General features: G+C 36.6%; 1 protein-coding gene across 1 annotated transcript in view; it reads left to right on the top strand.

Moving 5' to 3' along the window:
* LOC134545119 (uncharacterized) overlaps nucleotides 1-24,319 on the top strand; it is a 485,066-nt gene that overhangs the window by 206,537 nt on the left and 254,210 nt on the right. Inside the window, exon 2 of the mRNA XM_063388552.1 lies at nucleotides 23,577-23,758. The gene's annotated coding sequence lies outside the window, so the exon portion shown is untranslated. The remainder of the gene's footprint in view (nucleotides 1-23,576; nucleotides 23,759-24,319) is intronic.

Genomic DNA, 24,319 nt, shown 5'->3' on the forward strand with positions numbered 1-24,319 from the left:
TAAAATCATGTATTATACAGTTTTGTATTAACTATTCGTATGCAACCTTCCTCTTAAAACTCTTTTTATATCATTCATAAATAAATAAAAAGGAGGTTTTCCCAAAACCATAGAAACCTGATGTACTAACGAGCAATAACGGTGAATCCAAAATCGTATATAACATGATTTCATATATTCACTACATGCTATTACTAGAGACCGGAAAAATTCGCGATTTCAATGACCTGTAGGATATACTCCATGATCCTCTATGTACGCGGGAAAATTAAATTTGCTCATTGGCTACTGACTCGTGACACCTGTTAACTGGGACGCTCGTGATTTGATACTTCTTTTGTTAAAGGTTTTTCATTGGCCGAGTATCATTCAGATAAACTGCGGTCCAATCACTGATGCAGTTAAAAGGCAAACGTTTTTGGATTCTAGACTATCACGAAATGAATCCGTGGATTTTTCCGGTCTCTAGCTATTACAGACATAAAAAATGTACATTTAAGTTTATAAAACACCATTAATAAAGGAATTGTTTAGTTGAAAATATTTATTTACAATTTAAATATGGTTATATTATGAATTGGTTTAAAATCGTGAGTACAAACACGAAAAGTTATGAGCTGAATTATTCGGGATAGTACAAGTGTGAGCCGCATGTGGGTCCAGCGAGCGTGTCGCGACCTGGCGGCCGCCTCGTGAGTCACACGGCGCACTCCGGGACATTGTCCGAGTCACGCGCCGCTTCCTCTCGCTTTCACGCGGGTCACGCACCTGTGCGACCGGCGCGCGAACCGTGCTTGCAGACCGGGAACATTCGCGTATTCATTTCGCGATTGGCTGAAATTCGAACACTTATACCTTCAGCCACTTTCGCTATTGGCTTACCATTTATCTGGAGGGATCTGGGCCAATGAGAATCCCTCACCTAATCAATCACCTCCAATCACAGACGACCCAGTTGAGACTGCTCACAGGCCAGCAACCAACGAACTGGCGTTATTTGCCCAAGTATGCAGAGGACTGTGTAATCTACCCAGAGGGTAATTGAATACACGGATTTTTCCATTCCATAACTGTGCAATTGTGGTCTGTCTCGTGCTTAAATTGCAGTACAGAGCAAATGGCGACCACTGCTGCCTCATTCATACTACCCGGCTTGTTAACATTAAATATCTTACTTAGTATACAACCCATTATTATAAGTTTTAAATATTTTCGTAATTTTACTAGTTATTGATTTTTCTGAGACCATAAAATTGTGTCCATTGACAGCAGTCATTGTGACAGAAAAAAATTGGTTGTCTGTAAAGTCGGTTTACGGACGATAGTTTAACGTAACGTCATAACAAAACATTGATGAAATGATTGCATACTTTTATGAATAAAATTGAATCATTTTTATTCTAATAATAAAATAATAAATACTTGAAATTATACTAGTAATCAGATTTTTAAAATGCAAGAATAATTAACCTTTATTGCCGAAATTGTTGTTGTAATAAGCAATGAAAACCACATTAACTTTTCACTTCACAACAGTCGACGAAACAGTTCACGTGTAGATGACTTGTAATTAATTTTAAAAACTGGCGTTTAGCTATAAAGTTTAAATATAATTATGAACAAGTTTTCATTTAAATAAACTGTAATCAAATATCTATCATGAATTATATGAATCATCATAATTTTTTAGTCAATTGTAACATAACCTATTATTACTGCACTCTCCGACAGCGTAACGGAACACAGTGTTAAAGATTTTCATTGGCCCAGAGTACTTTAGATAAACTGTGGCCCAATCACTGAAGCAAAATAATGTCAAAAGTGTTTGGACTCTATCCTGTCGCGAAATGAATCCGCGAATTTTACAGGTCTCTAACAATAAGACATTGTATAAAATTAAGTACCATGCCAAAAAAAAACCTTTTAATATTAAATTATATAAAAATTGTTGACTAAAACGGTAAAAGACGAAATGGTGTATTTAAATACATCTCCTTATTAATAAATAAATATTATCACATAATGCTCTTGATGAAATACAACAGGAAAATATTTTCCAAAATCCTCATTCAAAATTTTTTCTTTGCAAAATACAATGTTTCAGATAAATTAAAAAAACTTTTCATTACATTTTACAGTTGTGTCTTAAACGTTTGTGCTCAGTAGTGTAGATCTAGCAACAGAGTAGTCAACACCGAAACAAAGACAGCACTAATGGTAGAAATCGTGCATTGAAGAGAGAGGGTAAATGCCCACGTAAAAGCACTCTGCACATTAACTATGAGACGCCCTATAATTGTGTAGACAGATCTGCGCGTAAAAGATGAGCAGTGCAATATTTTGGAGCTCAACATTTTAACGGGTTAAAGAACTGGTAACATTTTTGTTTAAGTGCGGACGTAGCTAGTTCGTTGTTGCTGTGGCACTCTATAAGTCCTAGTTTCGCTGCAGTACCATTTTTTTTTTTTACTGTAAATAACTACATTGTAATATTTTATTTTTGTAACTGGAACAAATATTCATGTAAAATTACACATATTTGTAAACCTGTACATTTATATTAAAACATCTGTATCATTACAAAACAGTTCGCAATAATACTGGTTTAATATTCTTACCGGACATTTATGCTTTGTGCTGTCCCAATACCTCCTATATTTAAAGATATTTGTAAACCGTTCTCTGAATAGTTTACCAATATAATTGAGAAAATAATATGTATAAAACAAAATAAAGTGAAATTATTGAATATTTTATTATTTTTTCCATAGTTTTCAAGAAAATTATGCGCCAATTATCCCAAAAAAAAATTATATACCGTATGTAAAAATAACCATTGCCATGAGTTGTACAAAGTTACAAATCATTTATTGTAGTATTACAAACTAATTTTTTGCAAATGTTTTCCAAATGCCGGTTTTATAAAAGTACAGAAAACAGTTTTTTTGAGAGTATTTCTACAAAATTCGTATCATTTGAAGAGAGGATGGAGTGAAAACCATTACACACTTGAACTGCTGTCTGTTTGGAGCACAGGTATTTTGACACGTCCCGAAGGACGAGAAGCCAATAACAAATATTACAAAATTCAAATGACCCAATCACATGCAATCCGGCAGTAAGGTAAAATGTGGCAGCAGCCAGTGGCCAATAGACACCGCCTTGTAAGTGTACCAGTGCGTGAAGTTATTCCTGGTGTCAGAAACTATTGCGAATTTGGCACTACTATATTAATTACTAGTGCGTTTTCATTAGTTCTGCATCAAGTTACGGACATGTTATAATACACAACATGAGGAGGCATGCTTGGGCTTGCAAAATCGAAACTTTGAAACGTGGTTTTCTATACATATATTTTAAAGTTTTCTGCTTATTGCATGCATGTAGGCCAACATATGTTTAAACCTCCCCCCCCCCCTTGTTAATTTCCGCGGCCCCACTTGAGAATCCTACAGATTTGCGCCCCTGATACATAAAAACCAAAAAGTGTGCTTTTTGGAGTGTGATTTGCTAACAAAAGGCACATGACCTTGTTTACACCGGATGACTGGCAGTTGTTTGTACGCCTGTGCTGTCCTCGCGCGCTAAAGACAAGTCTCGCTATGTTTGTTTAGTGTGTGTGGGCGGGGTCGGCCCCGCCTCCCTGCATAACTTTACCCAAACCCTTCGCGACCGAGTGTTTCAGTACTCGCCAGATATGTGTGACATCTAACCTCGGTAACGAGCATATTCCTGTGTTATCATGTTGCAAATACACTTATAATTCGAAACGCGGACACGCAATTTAATGTAGAAGTCTTTAAAATAATGTCGAGTGTGATAAATATACGGAAATTGTGTTTTCAACTACATTTCTGGACGCGAATCGCACGTAGTTTCCGCACCCGTCGCTGGAATTCGCTGCCCGGAGCAGCTACGTCGACGAATCGTTTGAGTAGCGACTGAAATTATGAACTATATAATGAAACGGCTCCGATAAACGCGAAAAAGACTTGAAAAAAATATATACTATATCCCGGCTTTGAACCTGAATTTCAATAAGGAATTTAATATAAGTACTGCCCATCTTGTTAAAACTCATTAAACAGTCGATACTATGAAGTTTCCCTTTGGTTTTGTAAACTGTCGTTCGCGCCATCCGCCACAGATTTCACCAAAGTGGTTGTTACACATTTCCGTTCTTTCTTCTCCGTCGCATTCACAAAATTACTCCCACCAAATAGCATATACCGAGAGCTAAGATGTTACACGTAAAAAAATTAATGACCATGTACTTGTGTACATACTTTAGAAATAATACTTTTTTTTTGTTTAAGAGTACCACATCTTTTGAACTTCGACCTTTAATTTAACAAATACAAATACGTAGAAGTTAGCGCAGCGTTCATAGTGTTAAAGAGAACCAACAAAATGTTAAACATCTTTGACGACATGTTTGTTCCAAAAGAATTTTCCGGCGAGTAAATTACAGGCATTTTAAAAGTTATGATCATGTCAGTTTTGACATTCAAGTTAACAAAGTATATGCCATGATAGTTTCACTATAACAAAGTTTAATTTGGCTCACCGTTAGGCTTAGCACTTGCGCCGATGCTCACTAAAGCGGATATATACGCGGGTGCGCCATGTTGACGACTTCTGCTAGAGGGTATTACATACTACGCACATACGCACATGCACATACGCACATGCACATTCAACCTGTTAAAATTCCGTTGCGTTGCATTTCCGTCGCAGATTAAAATTTCACCCTAAACGCGTGTAAATAAATATAAATTACAAAAATCTGAAGACATAAGTTAATTGTAACTACAACCGTGCTCTGCGCGTATCGCATAAGTTGTAAAGTTTCGAATGAATTCATTAACAACAGACTTGTAATTCTCGTCTTACAATAAGGGTGCACTCACTTTACCGGGCCAATGTAATTCGGTCCTCCCCCCTTCTTGTTCTTTCCCGGACGCCCGTGATTGCGTGTCGCGGCTGTTGGCGATCCTCAGACCAGACCAGTCGTGCCGAGAAATGCATTGTTGCGTCGCTAGCGGGAGCCTTGCCGGGAATCGAACAGCTCTGTTGATGGCGGGAGGAATTTAGGTTTTTCGTGGTGGTAAAAAAAGAAAAGGAGGTTATTAGACGGTTAATGATGTGCTCATTTTAAAGCGGGTGCTCAAACCCGATGCAGGAGGATTATTACGCAATCTTGATGATTTGTATCATTAAAATAAATTCTTTGTCCATTTAAAAAAAAAAGGACAGCTAAATGAACGACTGCTGGGAAGTGTTCATGAATAGGAAACTGAAAAATTCTCCAAATAGTTTCAGAAATTATAATATAGCGACCATTAAGATATGATTATACCTCATAGATTATTAACGTGCAGAGTGAATGTGGCTTGATCAGAACATTTATGAATGTATTTTCATGTATATTTTATAGCTTGGACTGTCTGGCAAAATTCCACGTTAATGCGTGCGTCGAAAATTCATAATAAAACTGGATTATAAGGGACAACGCACCTATTGTCTACATTTCAGTTTCCCTCACATGCAATATATTTATATTTCCCCCCTTATCTAGAGCTCTACTCTATAGGATGGATAACCATCATCACCAATTTGTGTCTCAGATGTAAATCTACGAGGGTATTTTTTGGAACACGTTTTGTCTTTCATACACGGTGATGTTGGGTTATTTGGCCCACAAGGGCCATTTATCATGTTTTTTCTTTACAATTTTGTAGAGTCAGGGATGTTATTATTTATCGGGTATTTCAGCCAATATTATGTTATCTATGGAATCTGGTTGCATTTTATTTTTAAGTCATTGCAAAATGTGAGCAATGAGGTAAACCTCTTTTTTGCCATCCAAAGCTATGAACAGAGGTTCAAAAATATATTTTGTTAGGAGCTATATTATTTTTCGAGTTTTAAATGGAAAACTCTTGAAATGAAATCACGTATATCTTGTGATTGTTGATACGGAAATCATGCAATTTTAATCTGGCCATTCTGAATTAAAAACTGTTCATATCATTTGTTCTTACCATAAGCCTGAAAGTATTAAATTGCATACATGATACTGTCTTAGGTCGTACAGCACCGTTTTGACGTTGAACGTTAATGCAGTAGCCATCATATCCTCGTGGGAAACGCAGGGGATACTGTAGTGGGTCATACGAAGTATGTACTCAGAAACTCTTTGAAGACGACCATCTATAGTATTTAACACAATATTTGTCGTACTTTTACCTTCATCTACCAAAAAAAAAAAGCTACTTCGTCTACAGTTGGCGCAGTATACCTACTACGGTGATCGTTGGGAGGTTTCAGATCAGCGTTTTAGATCGTACGCTGGTCTGTTTTCAAGTTTATATTCGAAACTTTGAATATAACTATTATGATCGTGAAAATAATTTTACGAATGGTCAATAATGTCAATTCGTAGACTCGGATTTAAATTTTAACGCACAGATAGCTTATCAGCTTGGGAAACAAAACATATTTGCAAAAATTCGGGTTGCGCTCTTTGAGCAGGAAGTAAATTTCCTATCAAGTGGTAAAATTGACCGTGTATCTTGAATGTCGGCATAAAATTCCCCGCGCGAATTCCTTTGTCACCAAATGAAGTCATTTGAAATTGAGTGTTATATGGTTTTGTATGACTTCAAAAAATGCTTTGAACCTGAATGTATACCTAATACATAATAATTATTTTTAAACTGGTATTGGTTCCGGAATTTTAGGGATATTTACTTTAATAAAATAACGCTCCTGCAACATAAACCTAGCACTTCAGTTTTCATTTTAATGTTTCGCCGATGTCAACATGCTTTATCTCGGAATATTGAAAATCAATTGAAGGTTAAAATTTTTACCATTGTTGCGCTTAGAGGCGAACATGCGTTTTTTGCGCGAACAGTTTTCGCCCTTAGCGCCCCCGCTCCTTTAAAGGAACAGCATATCGCAAGGTTCCCCAGCCGGTGGGTTCATGCGAGGAGCCGAACGCGCCTAGTGACATGCGTAGTTTCAGTGTTGATCCTCGCCTGCAAGACATGCAACCAACTCGACTCGCCCTGGCAGTGGCTGCTAACTGCGCCTTCTCCATCACTTCCATGTGTCCATGGATGAATAATTATTATTGTGGTTTGTTCTCATCTAATACACTGCAACTTTGACAAATAGGTTTTGTAATATTGTGTTTATTGTAAATTAAAATAAGTTGTCCTTGAAAGACTTGTGTATGTATATGCTTCACATAATCGTGCATTGGTTTAGTAATTATTTATGACAACTTTTCTGCTATTGTAAAAAAAAGCTTTCTCCCCGCGTAGATCATTATTTCAATGATTAATCGGTAGAGATCGGAAAAATTCACGCTTTCATTTTTCGATAGAATAATATTCCAATAAGTATATCGAGAAGCTGCTTCCGCTTTTGGAACACAACCTCTTTGCTAATGAATAACCCTGAACAAAAGAATCTCCGAATCACGGAATCACGGCAATTTGAGATGACTCATCAGTCGGCAACCAATGAATATGTGACATTTGCCTTAGTAAACAGAGGACTGTGGAGTCCATGGTAGAGGTAATAGAAACGATAATTTTTCCAGTCCCTATTAATCGGCCATTTGTATTTGTATAAGTGTTTATTTTTAGTATGGTGGCTGTAAATCATCTGTGGAGACGCTGAAACACACGGACGGACAAGATACTGCGTTTGAAACACGACGTGCTGAACGCTGAACCAACTAGTAAACTACACACTGGAGTCGCGAGAAGCTTGGTGTCAGATGTGTTGCTTGTCTGGGCTTTGTTTTTTTAATAATAATAAAAAAAACAGCGGGAGAAGGAAGTCGACGTCGGTGAGTGCATCCAGTCACATCGACTAGACCATCTACGAGGGGTGGTTTTAAGTAGGTACCGTTTGGAAATTCGGCCGCTGCAGCGCTGCGGTTGGCGTGTGTATCCACATCCGTTGGCAAGCCACAGATGACATTACGGAAAAATTGGACCGTATTTACGCTTGTTTGCGAGTATTTAAAATGCTTCCGCCGAGTGAGAATCCCGCCGACTGTGAAATACGCGCTGTGATACGTTTTCTTAGTGCTAAAGGGGTGTCAGCGGCTGGATCAGTGAAGTGTGGAGAAAACTTTATTACCGATGGAATGTTAGGGAAATGGATTAGAGAATTTAAAGATGTCCGCACGAATGTTCATGATGAGGAACGAAGTGGGCGATCTTCTGTCATTAATGAAGATTTGGTGCAGAAAGTTGACGAAAAGGTGATAGACAACATACGCTTTACGATTTCATCGTTATATGACGCACTGCAGTGGTTTTTAAATCTGGCGGCTGACTTCAGTGAGGATGGGATTCAAAAGCTGGTTGTTCGATACGTTATGTGCCTAAATATTGATAGAAATTATGAAGAAAAGTGGATTTAAGGTACAGGCTTTCACGTAAAAATAAAATTGGTACGAGTAGTTTACTTTTTTAATTATTCAAAACGGCAATTACTTAGAAGCACTTCTCGTAGTCATGTTTTCCATTGAGTGACGGGAAACACTGACGTGTCAGCGCGCAGCCCGCAGGTCTGACACTCGTGCGCGACGCGACGTGTCGCGCGGGCGACAGCTCGTCGTGTCGCGCGAGGCGCGCCTACACCTCGTCCTCTGCCTTGCTGGGTTTTGTTTTCTTTCCCGCCAATATCACCTTTTCATGGAGAAATATAAATATATTTATATAATAGGAATCAGTAGCGGCCCTAGACCTTGCGTGGCTACGGGCTATTTACGTATATGGAGGCCCTCTCTTGGAAAATCTGAATAATCAACTCTTTCAAACACAATTTTTAAGCCAACCTGGAACTTAAATTTCTAAGATGGGTTTGCTAATTTATCTTAAGAAATGTTTATATTCTTCGTGTCAGTTTTATAAATACCGGTGTAATCGCGTGATTATAAGTGGCAATGAAATATTTGAAAGTTTTTCTGATTCGAAATCGAGAATTAAAATTTTTTATTGATCAGCAATTTTCATGCCAATAAAATTGTAATGTTCCTTTCCCCATTAACGTCCACATGTTGCAAGGACCACTAGACGAACAAGGAACTGATGATGGTACTAAACAGCGACGCGGGCCGGGTGGTTGCCGGCTCGCCCGGCGCTGCGCTGGTGTCGCCCCCGACAGGAAGCACTTCTTTGTTTTACCAGCGGTTTACACCCTGTAAACGAACTTCCGGTGACTCATCACGACGCAGTTATTCAGGCAAATATATCAGCTTATGAACATTTGCCTGACTAATTGCATCACCCAGCTTAAAGGTGGACTTCTTAAAATTTATTTTCGATTGCTCCATTCTTTTAAAAATAAATAAGTTTGAAATTAATAGGAACGATATATAGCTGTCCTCTTCATGCATTAACTTAACGGTGGTCAAACTTTCAGCAGTACAGACAGCTAAGTATGGACGGGGGACGGTGGGAGGGTCAGTGGGCCGTTATCTTATTTTAGAGCCTTTTTATTTCATTGCGATGGGCACAGGTATTAAAAAAGTTTATCTTCAATTTACGAAAAACGCTGGTTGCAAATTACCAAGGAACCTTCTTAAATTTATGGCTGTCTTTGTAAATGTACGGAACCTGAGTTCACGTACTTTGAAAATTAATCCAAAAGAATCTTTTTGGTATATTAACAAAACATTCAAAAACTGCGGTAGTCTACAGTAAGAACATTCTTTTTTTTTTTTTTTTTCCACGCTTGTGTTTACCTTTGTTCAGAATGAAAAAGACAACTCGGGAGTCGAAACACGGCGTAGTTTCCATGAAGATTCAGTTATTTGCAATTTTGACGAACTCTTCGTTTATTTTTAGTTAAATTCTTCGTCGAAAAGTCCGCGAATTTACTGTCATTTCTAGCCGTGTGTTTTATTACAAAATTAACATTGCAACACGTTATTTGTTATTTGTACTAAGTCAGGCAAACGTTAAAACTTGAATTTTTTTTACTAATTGCTCATCATGATATCTTACTAGAAATTACCTATGTTGGGTTTGTATAGCTGGCTTGTGCATATCATTTAACCGAATATAGTTTCATATTGTTTGTGTCGGGATGTTCACATTCTGTCAAGTCCGAGAAAATCAGGGAAGTGGGATATGGTCTGGTCAAGTCATGGAAATTCTCCAGAAATAGTAGTTAAAGGGGGAATATGTCATACTCTAGTCTGCCATCGCCGAGACTCTGAAAACATTTATTTTCAGATTTTGTTTTTGTGCTTATCATACACTTTTAAAATGGGCTATTGAAAATTATGTTTGAACTAATGAACGTATAAAGAGAACTAGGTCATCATGGGGATAGTGGAGGTTGGGTTTTCTTTACTTCTATTATAAAATTGAAAAACAGTTATTTTATTTTTAAGAATTAAGTTATGATAATTTTAGATTTTGAGAAAGTTAGGGAAAAGTCATGGAAATTTGACTGCAGATTCGCGTGAACATCCTGTACGTATATCTATGCAAACCTAGAATTAGCAAAACAAAAATATTAAAAATCAATCAGCATTGTGTTAATACTCGGCCTCATCCTCCATGTATACAGTAAAACAAATATTTGGAAAATGCGTCTTTATAACTTAAAATTAATGCAATTTACAGCTGTGGAAATATATATGTTAAAAAAAATTCTATCGCACTAATTAGTTGCAAATAATGTAATAGGTGTGAAAAATTGCCTGACATGACATATTTAGTCAGAGACAGGAAAATTCGTGTATTCGTTTCGCGATAGGTTGAAATTCAAACATGTTGCGCATTCTTGCTGCTTCTGCTATTGGCTCACAGTTTATCCTGATAGACTCTGGCACAATGAGAATTCCTCAACCAAAACAAGTATCCGATCACAGACTACCTAGTTTGTACACTTTTTTTTTTTGCAATTTCATACATTCGGTGTTGGTGTATTTTTACATTTTTGTAGTATAATTCGTAAACCACATAAAGTATATGTGTTTTTACACATTTCTAGTGCACAATTACTACTACATTGTACTAAAAATATAGGTTATATTCTAAAACTTCAATTTTAGTGTGAAACTACAGAATTCTTCTTATAGTTTTACATTCACAATGTCCTAATAAAATTAATTAACATAAGTTAAAGAAACCTTATGTTGTGATAATAATATATCAACTGTGTGTGTATTTTACACAAACAGTGTGCATTTTAAAACACTATTACAAAGTGTAGATTTATTCACTTTTATCCATGTGTGCTTATCTGACAACATTCCTTGTGCCAAATTACCACAACATCGTGTAGTTTTACACCAAATGAAGGTTGTTATTCTAATAACTCAACATTGATGTAAAAATACACAGTTACTGTATAAATTATCGATTCCTTTAAAAATTTTACACACACACAGCAAATATATTTCGTAATATTGCATATACAAACGTTTAGTGATCTTACATGTTTGTAGAATATTTTAAAAAAGTGCATTTTGTGTAATTTTACACAAATGTTTCTAGATAACAAAATTGTACTACAGGCGTTGGTAAAAGTAAATATATTATTTCACTAACATATGGTAAATAGCACATTTGGATGTAAATGTGAAAATATAAAATATGTTGAATTAATAAATGTGATAATTTTTGGTCAGTACACTGTAGTTGTTTATACATACTTATGTCATCGTAAAAGTCCATAATAATTACCACAGTCAATTTACATCGACCAAGGAACTACTAAAATACAATTTATTACTACTATTCATACTGACAAAAACAGATTTAATTTACATTAGGTTACGAAAGACTTGTTCCCATTGCTTCGTGATTGTAATTGTGCGCGATAGTCCTGAGGTTGTTTTACTTGACTCATAATTAGAATGTTGTGGGTTCGATCCTCCGCTAAGTCACTTTGATTTAAGGAAGTAATTACTTGAACCTTAAAAATGTGATATGATTAAAATATATATCTGAACTACACATTGTTCAATAACAGCTATAAAATACAAATAGTAAACTATTGTTGGAAGTATTACAAACTAACATTTTGTTCATTTGTGTAAACTTAGTAAATGATGCAGTAAAATTCACTAACGGTTGTAATTTGTAATTGTATGTAACAAAAGAAAAAAAACACCAACAGCTATGTAACATTTACCAAACCATGGATATTTTTAATTTTACACTAAATGAATGTAGCAACAGTCTCTCCTCCACCGATGTTAGTATAATTTTACACCTACACATATTGGTGTGTTTTTATTCTTGTGTGTAAGTAAAAATACACTAACATCAGTGGAGACTCTGCTGTCATATATTTGGTGTAAAATTACGCCATTTTTTTTACAATGTAAGTTTCACGAGTCAGCGCAAACAACGTGTGATTCTTTAGGCCATACATTTATCGTGAAAATATTCCGAGCATCGCCTGTGTTTCTTGATTGGTCGAGAGCATTTCAGGTACATGTCTGCTGCTGGCACACCAGTCACGTCAATTCAGTGCCTCAGCAAACGCGTCCTGAATGGCCCGGCCGTATTGGTCGATGGCTTCTATTGCAGACGGCCGCCAATTGCAAATAAGTAACCGCTGGCGCGTTCATACGTGTTTGCTGTGCAATGAAAGCTCAGATATTATCAAAACTTTCCAGGGAAGGGCGTACCCGCCAGGCACCCGGTAAAGTCCCTCTCCAAACTAACAGCATGTCCATAAAACACTGCTCCAGTTATAAATTGTAATAGTAGCAACTGTCATTGTTGTAGAGTTTTGGTTCAAGGTTACAATTAAAGAGTAACTCAGACAGTTTTAGATAAGCGCATGCGCAAGTACTGCTTTGTTGTTTTCTCGCTTGCAGCGCCACCTACGCAAAATGGTGACTCCTGGCCGTAAAGCGTTTTGTGTTCTGCAATTTGCTAAGAGTGATCCATAATTTCAGCCCTCCCCATTGGAATCTCTTTGTACGAGATTGGTTGAACTTCGAAGTCCCTGGCAGTTCGATTGGTCATAATGGTCGAGACGACAAAGCCCGTTTTCGCTGGCCGTCACATTCTCCTAACATAACGCCATGCAATTTTTTTCCTTTGGGGTTTTATAAAAGATCGTTTCTGCGTTCCGCCGCTACCTAATGATTTTCCAAAGTTGAGACAGAGCCATTCCATTTCAAATCAGGCAGGAGCGTGTCAGGTCACCATCTCGGATTTGCTTTAAAAAATTACAGCAGTTACAACCAGTGCAGACAAGAAGTATGCCAAAAGGATTTTGTCCCAAAAAATTTTTTCCCCATGTTATAGCCTTTTGAAGTTGGTTCGAAATCAAAAAAGGTGGAAAAAGGGGTGTTTTTTAAATGAGCGGCATTTCAAAACTATTATACTGATTTTGTTGATTTTTTTTTATTTTGTACCTATTATAGTGAACTACAGAGTGGAATAGTTCCAATGAGCCCAACGACAATATCTTTAAGGGGGGGAAACTAAAGAATTTGGCAAAAAATTTGAATTTTTTTGAATTTTAAAAAAAAAATTTTTATGTGGAATAATCAATTTTCATAAAAAGTAATTCTGGTAATATGTGGACGTATTACAGTAGTTTTACAGGAAAAATTGTTTTTAATTCTATGATGCATGGAATTATTAAAATTTAACTTTAAAATTTTCAAAATTTGACAAAAGTGCCATTTTTGATTGAAAATTACTCAAAAATCCCATATTTTAAAAATCTGAAAATTTGTAACTTTGTAGTCCTCACCTTTAGTAATAGCATGCACTTTGTTGGATAGTGTGTTTTTGCCTGTAAACATTTCTAGAATTTTTTGAAAATGTAATTTTCTTACATTTTCTAAGGTCTGCACACTCAATTAACAAATGTTTTGTTAGTTTCCAAAAAGTGAGATGTAATTTGTAAATTGGGGAAACCTTGGGAATTACAAAAGGAGAGTCTGTGTATACATTATCACATTAACATAATATGCACAATACATATACACACATATAATACATATGCATACTCTTTAACTTGCATGAAAACCAAAATTTCAAAGTAAAATTGAAACCAACAATATGTACCTATAATTAATTATATGTAGACTGCTTACCCTTCCTCAACTATATGTAACATATATTGACAAACTTCCTAAAATATTATTTGGCTGATTAAAGACAGTAGATCTGCTGGATCTTCATCAACTCAGCTTTGTCGAAAGTGTGGAGTCTTGCTGATTGTCCAAGTGGAGTAGGATTGCTTACTGCTAACAAAACATTTTGTAGTGGCACCGGACATTCATCCTTCTTCTTTCCAGATTCCTGTGGCCACTGAAACCCTTTAGCTGGACCATGGGGATGCATAAAAGACACTGTCATGTCGTTCAACTCTTTAGATATACCAGTGATCTGTCCCATCCACCAATTCTGATCGTATACACAAGCAACGAACTGGCCTACTTGGAAATCATTTATTGAATAATGTGTTTTAATCTGGTTAGATTGTACAACTATTTCTATTTTATCTTTAATTGTGCGTCCCATGTATGTCTAATTTTTAATCAGCCAGTAATGTTTAGATTGTATTCCAACAACTGGTTTTACAGTAGCCCATTCTTTTTCCTTAGATGACCTATACGTTTGAATTGTTTTACTTTCAAGAGCCAATAGAGTTATCTTTGGTACAAGGTTACCTACTTCAGCAACAAATGAAGCAGAATCTCTAATGGCATTAACACACTCTGCCCGAAGATTGAACTTAGTTGCAAAGTGTTTACACAAACCACCTATTGCATCACATGCACTTTTACCATGCCCTGTAGAAGAAAAAATCCATTTTTTTTCAACAGTTTGAGTATTTTTACATAGTTCATACAGCTGAAACCTATTTTTGAAATGTCCAGCTGCCCCATCTGTAATGTACACTATTGAACTCAAAAGTTCTAACTGACAAAATTTTGAAATTTCCAGTTTTATAACCTCTAAAGCACAGAGAACGTGAGCAGAGTCGTGAGCTATATCATCAGATACTATAACAAAACTTCTTATTTCCGCACCAAAGTATGCAACACAGGTAAACAGTGAAAGCTGATCAGTTTGCCAGTGGTAAGTTTGGATTTCATCAGGCAATACAACTGACCAGTTCTCAGCAAAATCAAACTGTAAAACAAGAGCATTATTTTGTTGGACAGATCTTCTTGCTTCAGCTATTCCTTCCCTTTGTATTTTCCTAATGTAACTGTGAGGAATAGCTTTTTTAACCCAATGCCTTACATGTTCCAGAAAATGATTTACAGATACAGTTTTTTTTTATGAGGTCACCATGTTCCCAAATCGCAAATGTAACTTCTTCCCCTTCATCCAAGCCAAAGTTTTCAACAGTTAATGTTTCTGTGCAAGGACAGTCACCACACTCCTCGAGCCAGCAATCTTCATTCCTTGTTTCGTCACACAAACACTTCAGTAGAAGATAGTCTTCATCAATTTGGTTATTTGTTACATTTCGAAGAGCTACACAGATAAGTTGCATGTTACTGCAGTAAATACAAGAACACACAGTCTGTTCTGGCTGAATTTTCACCCATCTTGGTCGTAAGGCATAAAACTTTGAAAGACTAATTTCTATAAGAGGATTATCTTTTTTGAATGCTTTGTATGCCTCTTTGATGGACCTTGTCATGAATCTTTTAACCTTTTTTACTTTCTCGCCATTACCATCCTTAATGCAAATAACATCTTTTTTGTTTGGACTTTCCCTTGAACAGTCTTTACTATCTTCTAGGTAATATGATAATGCTAGATCTTGTACCTGTGTAGGTAAAGGATGTCCACTATAGGGGTCAGGTTGAGCATAAATTCCCTTATTTTTTATAACTGTGCGACATTTATCAATGAGGTACTTTGACACTGAAGGTAATTTTTCCTTCAATACAGTTTTACTAAATGTTTGTGGTACCAATGTTAGTAGCTGTACTTTTCCATTGTAGTTACAAGTATGAAGAGCTGAGTCAATATTCGAAAACCATAGACTACAATTGACACACACAGGCATTTCATCATCAGACTCACTTGAAAGATGCACGTGATATATGTCTTGTAATTTGTTCACAGCAGAAGTTTTTAACTCATCAACTAATTTTATCTTCTTTTTCCTCGCATAACCTTCTCTCCTATCCAATCTCACCTCTGAAGGGGATTTCAATGGTGATACTTCTACATTTAATGTTTTAATGAGACTGCTATTAACACTTACTAGTTCATCCTCCGGAATAAAATTCTCTGATGTGGATGTTTCTTCTGCATCTTCAGCAAGTTCCAGAAATTTCTTTTTATAAAAAGTAACACAGTTGCTACACAAAATATCATTTTTATTTACTGAAACAGATACACCCACAAACTTTTGAATATCATCTGCTAAATCTTTCACCTTACACATCCTCACACGTTTACTTTTATACACACTTTTTTTGTGCCTTTTAATGTAGTCCACACATTTAATTCTCTCCGTACTATGAAAGTCAGACATGATTTAGTTCACTAGCTGAACATCACCCATGAACACACACAACACAACTGTAACAGCAAAAGTTTGGGAATTCCCTTGTAGTCTTGTAGTTGATTCCCCCTATGGTCACCAGGGATTTCCCTCAAGCTACCAGGGATTCCCCTTACAGCAAGCGCCTGGGAATATTCAGATAGGGACTCCCCCTTCATATTTCCCAAGGTTTCCCCTCATACAAAACCAGTTACAAATTATCACATACTATTTAGATACCAACAAAACATTTATTAATTGAGCATGCACAACATACAAAAGGTAATGACATTACATTTTCAAAAAATTCTAGAAATGTTTACAGGCAAAAACACACTATCCAACAAAGTGCATGCTATTAATAAAGGTGAGGACTACAAAGTTACAAATTTTCAGATTTTTAAAATATGGGGTTTTTCAGTAATTTTCAATCAAAAATGGCACTTTTGTCAAATTTTGAAAATTTTAAAGTTAAATTTTAATAATTCCATGCATCATAGAATTAAAAACAATTTTTCCTGTAAAACTACTGTAATAGGTCTACATATTACCAGAATTACTTTTTATGAAAATTGATTATTCCACATAAATTTTTTTTTTTGAAAATCCAAAAAAATCTAAATTTTTTGCCAAATTTTTTAGTTTCCCCCCCTTAAAGATATTGTCGTTGGGCTCATTGGAACTATTCCACTCTGTAGTTCACTATAATAGGTACAAAATAAAAAAAAATCAACAAAATCAGTAAAATAGTTTTGAAATGCCGCTCATTTAAAAAACGCCCCTTTTTCCACCTTTTTTGATTTTGAACCAACTTCAAAAGGCTATAACATGGGGAAAAATTTTTTTGGGACAAAATCCTTTTGGCATACTTCTTGTCTGCACTGGTTGTAACTGCTGTAATTTTTAAAGCAAATCTGAGATGGTGACCTGACACATTATCTTGCTAACTGCCTGAATTGAGGTGGAATGGCTCGACACAGAATTGAAGAGGCTATTGCTTCCATTACTCCGGACGTGTTAACCGAAGTGTGGAAAGAATTGGTTGTTGTATAACTAAAGGTGCACATATTGGACATTTGTAAGAAAAACTAGGAAATATCATCTTCAATTTGATGAATGATTTGTTGTTAATAGTCTAAATTAAACTGTTATAATATACCATTGAAACTGGTAAATTATGTTATGGACAGCCTGAAGTGAGGTTCCACGACAGTAAACTGCCCACGGTTCCGCAGAATGTAGGGCCGCCACCGATGCACGGGCATCGCAGGCAGAGCAGCTCAGCTCCTTACCTGTGACTCATGTCTAGGAACCGTGGTTTCAGTTACTTCTAGGGTAGACTCCGCAGTCTTCTGCACACATGAACAAACATCCCCTGCTCGTTGACCCTGCATGCTGACTTGTCAGACGTCATTACTGGGTTGTCAGTGATTCGATACTTCTTTGGTCGAGGATTTATAATTGCCCCAGAGCCCACGAGACAAACCATGAACTAATAGCAAAAACATTACAAAGGTATACGTATTTTAATTTTAGCATATCTTGAAATTAATCCGTCAATTTTTCCCGTCTCTACTCATGTCTGGTGAGATGCAGGCCTGGGCAGGGCATTACTGCAGTACTGCGCCACGCTTGTGAACCTGATACTAAAAATCTATCACACGATTTTAGTCGCAACTCAGTTCGTGATATTTCATTGATAGCTAACAAATCATTCATTGGAGATATCCTCTTGAAATTCCCTGTAAGTTTTATTTTATTTATTTTTTCGTATCTATACGAGTAGGAAAAACTGACCCGGAAAGGATTAATTAATCGAGTTTCATTATTAATTAATATACAACAATTTGTCCATAAATTAATCACACTTTAAATAATTCCACTATTTACTCTCCCCACCGGAGCTCGGCTTGACAGAGGCTCTCTCTACTGCACGTCTCTTACCGCGCCCCTCTGTCCCAACACACTGCCTCGAACCGCTCACTCGTCCGCCGCGCACACAGCACCGTCCCCGATGCACCACCATCTTCGCACTATCTTGTGACGCTCGTGGTGGCCACGCACCCATTATTATGGGCAGGTTTTTTGTCGAGAAAAACTTCTAACGCCCATTAGACTGCAATATGGTATACATGCGCCAGTGGTTTTGGCCTGCAAGAGCAGCCATTGCCTTATTTGACCGCTTTTGTGCTGAATTACTGTGATTGGTATTCTAACAGTACATTGTAACCTGAAAAAATTCATCCAATCTCGCAACACAGAAAATGCTACAGTGTAATGTCGAAATATTTTCGTAATTGTTTCGTGCTGCCCTGCTCTGCCCCTTCTGCGCCACTCAGCTCGCAGTGTGCGCCGAATGGCAACACTGGCCCCAGCTGACTGTGACAGTCGGACACAGAGCTCGGCATTCCACGGGATCAGATTGCGAGCGCGAGCACAGAATGTTGTCGACGAGGCGGAACGTGGGAGCACCTCTAGCTACGCCCGGTCAAACTGCCGAGTAATGCACAACACACATTATGACAGAACATTAATGTAGCGTATGCTACTTAAGGCTCGGTCTCACACGCTATGTTTCATTTTACATTTTTTCGTCATAACTATTACTGAAGGGCTAAAACTGTATCTCTCACAACACGTTTTCTTAATTATTGTCACATGCGCGACTTTTTGCGCCCATATATTACACTTAGTGAACATTGGTTGAAAATATTTGTTTCAGAACAACAAATGCAAGAAGGTATTATGTTAAAATTGTGAAAATAATCTGTAAATAATATTAAAGACGAGAAAATGACAAAAAATGAACATGGCGTGTGCGAGCGAGCCTCGTTGCCACGGAAGCTAGTGATCCCCAGTTACTCGACACCAGTTCAGCGTTTATAAATAAATACATCCACCATTATCCCATGGGTTCATTGGGAAACAAAGCAGACTTGAAGCTCATACACGTCTTCTTCATGTTAGTGCCCTTGGCACGCCTCTGTACGACACTGAGAGAGAGCTATAAACAAGGAAAATAATTGATTACACCGTAAAAATGTTTTTGAAAATAGAAATTAAATATCCATGTAAAATTTACACATATTTGTAAATTTGTACATTTACACGAAAACAACTTTATCACTACAAAATAGTGTTCGCAGTATCTAAAACTGGGTTTAGATGTTCTTACCCTGGAATTTATGCTTTGTGTTGTCCCAGTGCCTCCAATAGTTAAAACTATTTGTAAACCGTTCCATAAATAGCTTTCCAGAATTAACTTCGCACATAATAAGCGTACAACAAAATAAAGTAAAGGTGTTGAATATTCCATATTTTTTTCTATAGTTTAAAACAATTATGCTTGAATGAAACATTAATTAAAATATAAAATTAAGCGCCAAATTTTCGTAAGGAATACTCAATATTACCTGGAAAAACGTATTTCACATAGGAAAATGACCATACATAGCCATGTGCTGTACAAAGTTACAATATATTTCTTGTAGTATTACTAACTATATCTCGGCAACTGGTTTCCAAAGGAATCTTTTATATAGGCCTAAGTACAGAATATTTTTATATTTTGTGTACTCAATCACGTGCAACCCGCCAAAAGATGTGACCTAGTTTGTCGACGAATGGGCACTGATAATAGACTTGATTATGTATTGGCAAGTTCAGTCTATACTGGTGTGAAATGAAGCCGCAAACAAATCTTGCCTGTACTAATAAATTGTAAGTACGGGCAGGCATTTTTCGCTAATAAATCTGAACGCTTATTAGACTGCAACAAGGTATACCCGCACCAGCGATTTCTTCCTTGTGATTGGCGAGAGAATTCGTTACCTTATTTCACCGAGCCACTCAGGAAGCGTTTGCTTCCGCAATGAATTACTTTGATTGGTAATGTGACAATCGTCATGTACCTGAAAGACAGCTAATCACGAAACACAGACGATGCTAAGTGTTTTAATTTTCAGCTAATCGAAGAATCTTTTCGCGAAATGTGCATATCCCTAATTATAAACCATTAATAGGAACCGGGAAAATTCTCGTTTTTTCAATGACTTCTAAGATAGACTCCACACAGTCCTCTGTATTCGCGGGCAAATGTCATCTGTTCATTGGTTGCCGACTGATGAGACATCTCAACTTGGTAGCCTGTTATTCGATATATCTTTAGTTGAGGGTTTCTCATTGGCCAAGAATGTCGTAAAAACTGTGTGCCAATAGCGGAAGCAGCTTAGGCGTATGCACATTTGATTTTTTTTTTCTATCATGAAATCGATCCGTGAATCTTCTGTCCCTAGGTGTATGTATTGAGATAATTTTAAAGTGGTATTTTTTTATTCTCTTTGTAGAAGATACGGTGTCAGTTTTTCACATGCGCTGCAAGGCAAACTCAGACTTTACAAAGTTGCATATTCTTATAAAACTAAGAATATAATTATCCATACACTGAGAGTTATATTTTTTGCTTTAAAATAAATTTCTGTATATCATGGCGAAGTATGTTGCGTTTATTCATAGAAAAGATTTTTTTGACCAAACACAATGGTAGGTAGTATTAACACAACATATAGGTATTTTTATTTAAGTGAAATAATCAATTTCGTTACACATAAGGTTTTATTAGGCAGAATAAATATATTGTTATTGCAAAGTAAGGGTAAGTTACGTATGCAAAAAAAAATATTTGTTTAAATGTTCCTTCTTATCTTGTGCAGAGTGTAGCTATGTGAATGGTTTTCGGAAACGTTCTGTATTGCTTCAGAGTAACTTCGGTAAGTTAAGCCAAAGCGCTGATTATTATTCATCTCACTATATGACTAGAACGTGACGTCATCATCCTGGAACTATGAATGTAGGACGTGCTTGGTACAAGAAACTTGAAATACTAATTTTTAATCCTGTACTTAAAATGATAAAAAAAAAGGCTGCCTAACTGTTTAAAATAAAATATTTGTTTAAAAAATATTTTTTTTTTTCCTCACAATACTGACGATTGGAGATACCACATTGCGATTTCAATTTTAATATAAATTGAATTTTGGGTTCTCAGACGCGTAACATCAATGCTCGTTTAACCACTGACGCTTTATTTACTCAAAAGCTATAATTAACTACATCTTTCGGAATCGACAGATGATGTGATGCAGTTCAAACAAGTGAATGAAAATGCTTAGTGTTACAATGTATCAAAATCAAGTTTTTGTTCTGTAAAGTAAAATAAAAGTTTCACACAGAAAATTTATTTTTATTTTAGCATTTGTTATGGGGGCGTTATGTATTTATAATGATATTGGATGCTGAAAATTAATATTATCACTAAAATAACATCACTTGTTATTACATTAAAATGTATATGGCATACATAAATTAACACATGTATCCTAGAAAAACGTTTTTAAATTAAAGAATTTAATTTTATAAGAATGTTCCAAGTGAAGATGTCATATTAATTTTGACTCTAAACTGAAATTATATAAATCGCCCAAAAGAGTTTTAATACAGTCCGGTATAAAGATAATAATTCGCCAAATTTTTCTTAAGTTGCGAGAGTTATAATTAGCTTTAGTTACCGTTTAAATGAATTTATCATTACTTCTCACCAGGTACTGTGTTAAGGACTAAGACAATACCAGTTTCACTGTATGCAAACCTACTTATGCTCTTTCCTCAGACGTATACATTGTCTCATCTAAGAGCGGTGCGAAGTAAGCTGTCACAAAAACTGAGTGGGTATAGCCCATATATGTCCTATGCTGACATCAAATACCTAGGTAGATCTACTGAGGATTGTTATTGTAGTACCTTAATTTACACACTACAGTCTTCCAAGACTGTTAATCTCGGAACAATCATTATCTGTGTGGGAGATAGTAAGTACCATTTAAGTATTCCTACGACAACCATAGATAGAACCCCGGAAATTTCGCGATTTCGCTTGGCGTTAGGCTAAAATTCTAAACCTTATCAACATTTGCTATTCCAAGTACTGATTTCTTAAAGAGAACCTTTTTTGTTTTTGTTAGTTGACAGTAGCTGATTCGCTTACTTCTCTCCTAGCTGAGTATCGTTGGTTCACTGTTGTAAGTGGTTTACAGTATCTAAGAAACTGCGGTCCAACCATGAACACATTGCAAGATTTTAAAGGTTTGCATTATATTGTGCGACCAGATGAAATCGTGAAATTTAGGTTACCTCTTACCATAGAGCTGTAATAGATCACAAAGCATTCTGTTGCTGTATCTATGTTTTGTTGCTGGTGTTCTAAGTTCAGTACAGACTTTTAGAAAATATTGTTTTGTGAAAATTCTTTGCAGTGGGCGATGATTATTGGTAGTATAACGAAAAGATCAGTGCTCAGAATTGGAGCGCTTGATGGTATAACCGTGATTTGGCGAGGGGGGAGGGGGGTTTCCTCCATAATGAATCAAGTAGAGATTTAGACAACTGTAACTCTCTTTGCAGGTTTTTTGCTCATCATATTTTTTACAATTCTGAATATCCATTATGGACCTCTATTGTGTATTTACTGCTTAGTTTTATCGTTTAAGCGGATCATTGAAGTATGAAGTTTTACTTCAAATGCGCACGCAGTGGACATGCTCTTAATTTTTTTTGGTGATTCTATACTTATTTAATGGTTACTTTTTAAGGCTCAGTCCAAAAGCTAAGTTGATTTTTTTTTCTTTTTTTTTTTTACATTTCTAAAATTTGAACTTATACCTACCTTGCATGTGTTGTTCTATAAGTAATATTTTCAACGTATATCCACGTAGTGTTATATCATGGGTGTAAAAAGACGTGCAAGTGATGATAATTACGAAGATTTGTGCGCCTTTTTACATACACGATGTTGCACTAAGTTAATATCTGTTGACAATATTAATGGAAGAACTACATATACAAGGGAGTTATCGAGTTGAAAATTGTTAAAATAAATTGTAAAATAGTAGTGTCAAAAAAATTAAAAAATTAAATCACCATGCCGTGTGAGACCAGGGATTTACAAATCACAAAGACGACACGGTGACGTGAGGCACGATGTTTGCTTGCAGCGGACGCATGCTTCCCCGCCGAGGCGTCGTCGGGACCCAGCGGACCGCATACTGCGCGTCGCACGGCGGACCGGTTATAGCTGAGCGACGTCCCACGGCGGACCTGCGATAGCACGAGCGTGGGCCGAGGCGAGCTCCCGCCGTCCCGTTCAACACTGCGCTCGGGGAGAACTACGAGACTGGTACGTTTCCTTCCACGTCATTGCCCCCGAGGGGAGAATTACTGCAGTATATCCCTATGGTACTGCATGTTTCGCGAGAAGATTTCCAGAGCAGCTGTGTGTTTAAACTTTGTAGCATTGCCTGTTTTCATAGTTGGCTGGGTTTATTTCAGGTGCATGTGTACTGTCAGCACACCAAGCAGAGCCATCCAGTGCGGAAGCAAACGCATCCTGAATGGCCCGGCCAGATAGGACCGTGGCTTCTCTTGCAGACGGCCGCCAATTACATGGAAACAATCGCTAGCACGGGCATAAATTATAGCAGTCTAACGGACAATCAGAATATTTTCTCTCAAAAAGTGCATGGTCTTATACATCCCTTACAGAAATTCTTCGCTTCTGTAGTCGCTTTACAAATCTTTTATTTGTAATTATATTGTCTTGGATTATTAATAAAATTAAAACATGTGGTTTATATTTAAAGGTACGAGTACTTTGTGGATTCCTTTGGGAGAAAAGTATACTTGAAACACATAAACAGCCGCATTACATTGATGTTTGGCCCCCAGTTCTCTCAACATT

The sequence above is a fragment of the Bacillus rossius genome, chromosome 1 (genome assembly GCF_032445375.1).
Source record: "Bacillus rossius redtenbacheri isolate Brsri chromosome 1, Brsri_v3, whole genome shotgun sequence".
NCBI classification, from domain to species: Eukaryota; Metazoa; Arthropoda; class Insecta; order Phasmatodea; family Bacillidae; genus Bacillus; species Bacillus rossius.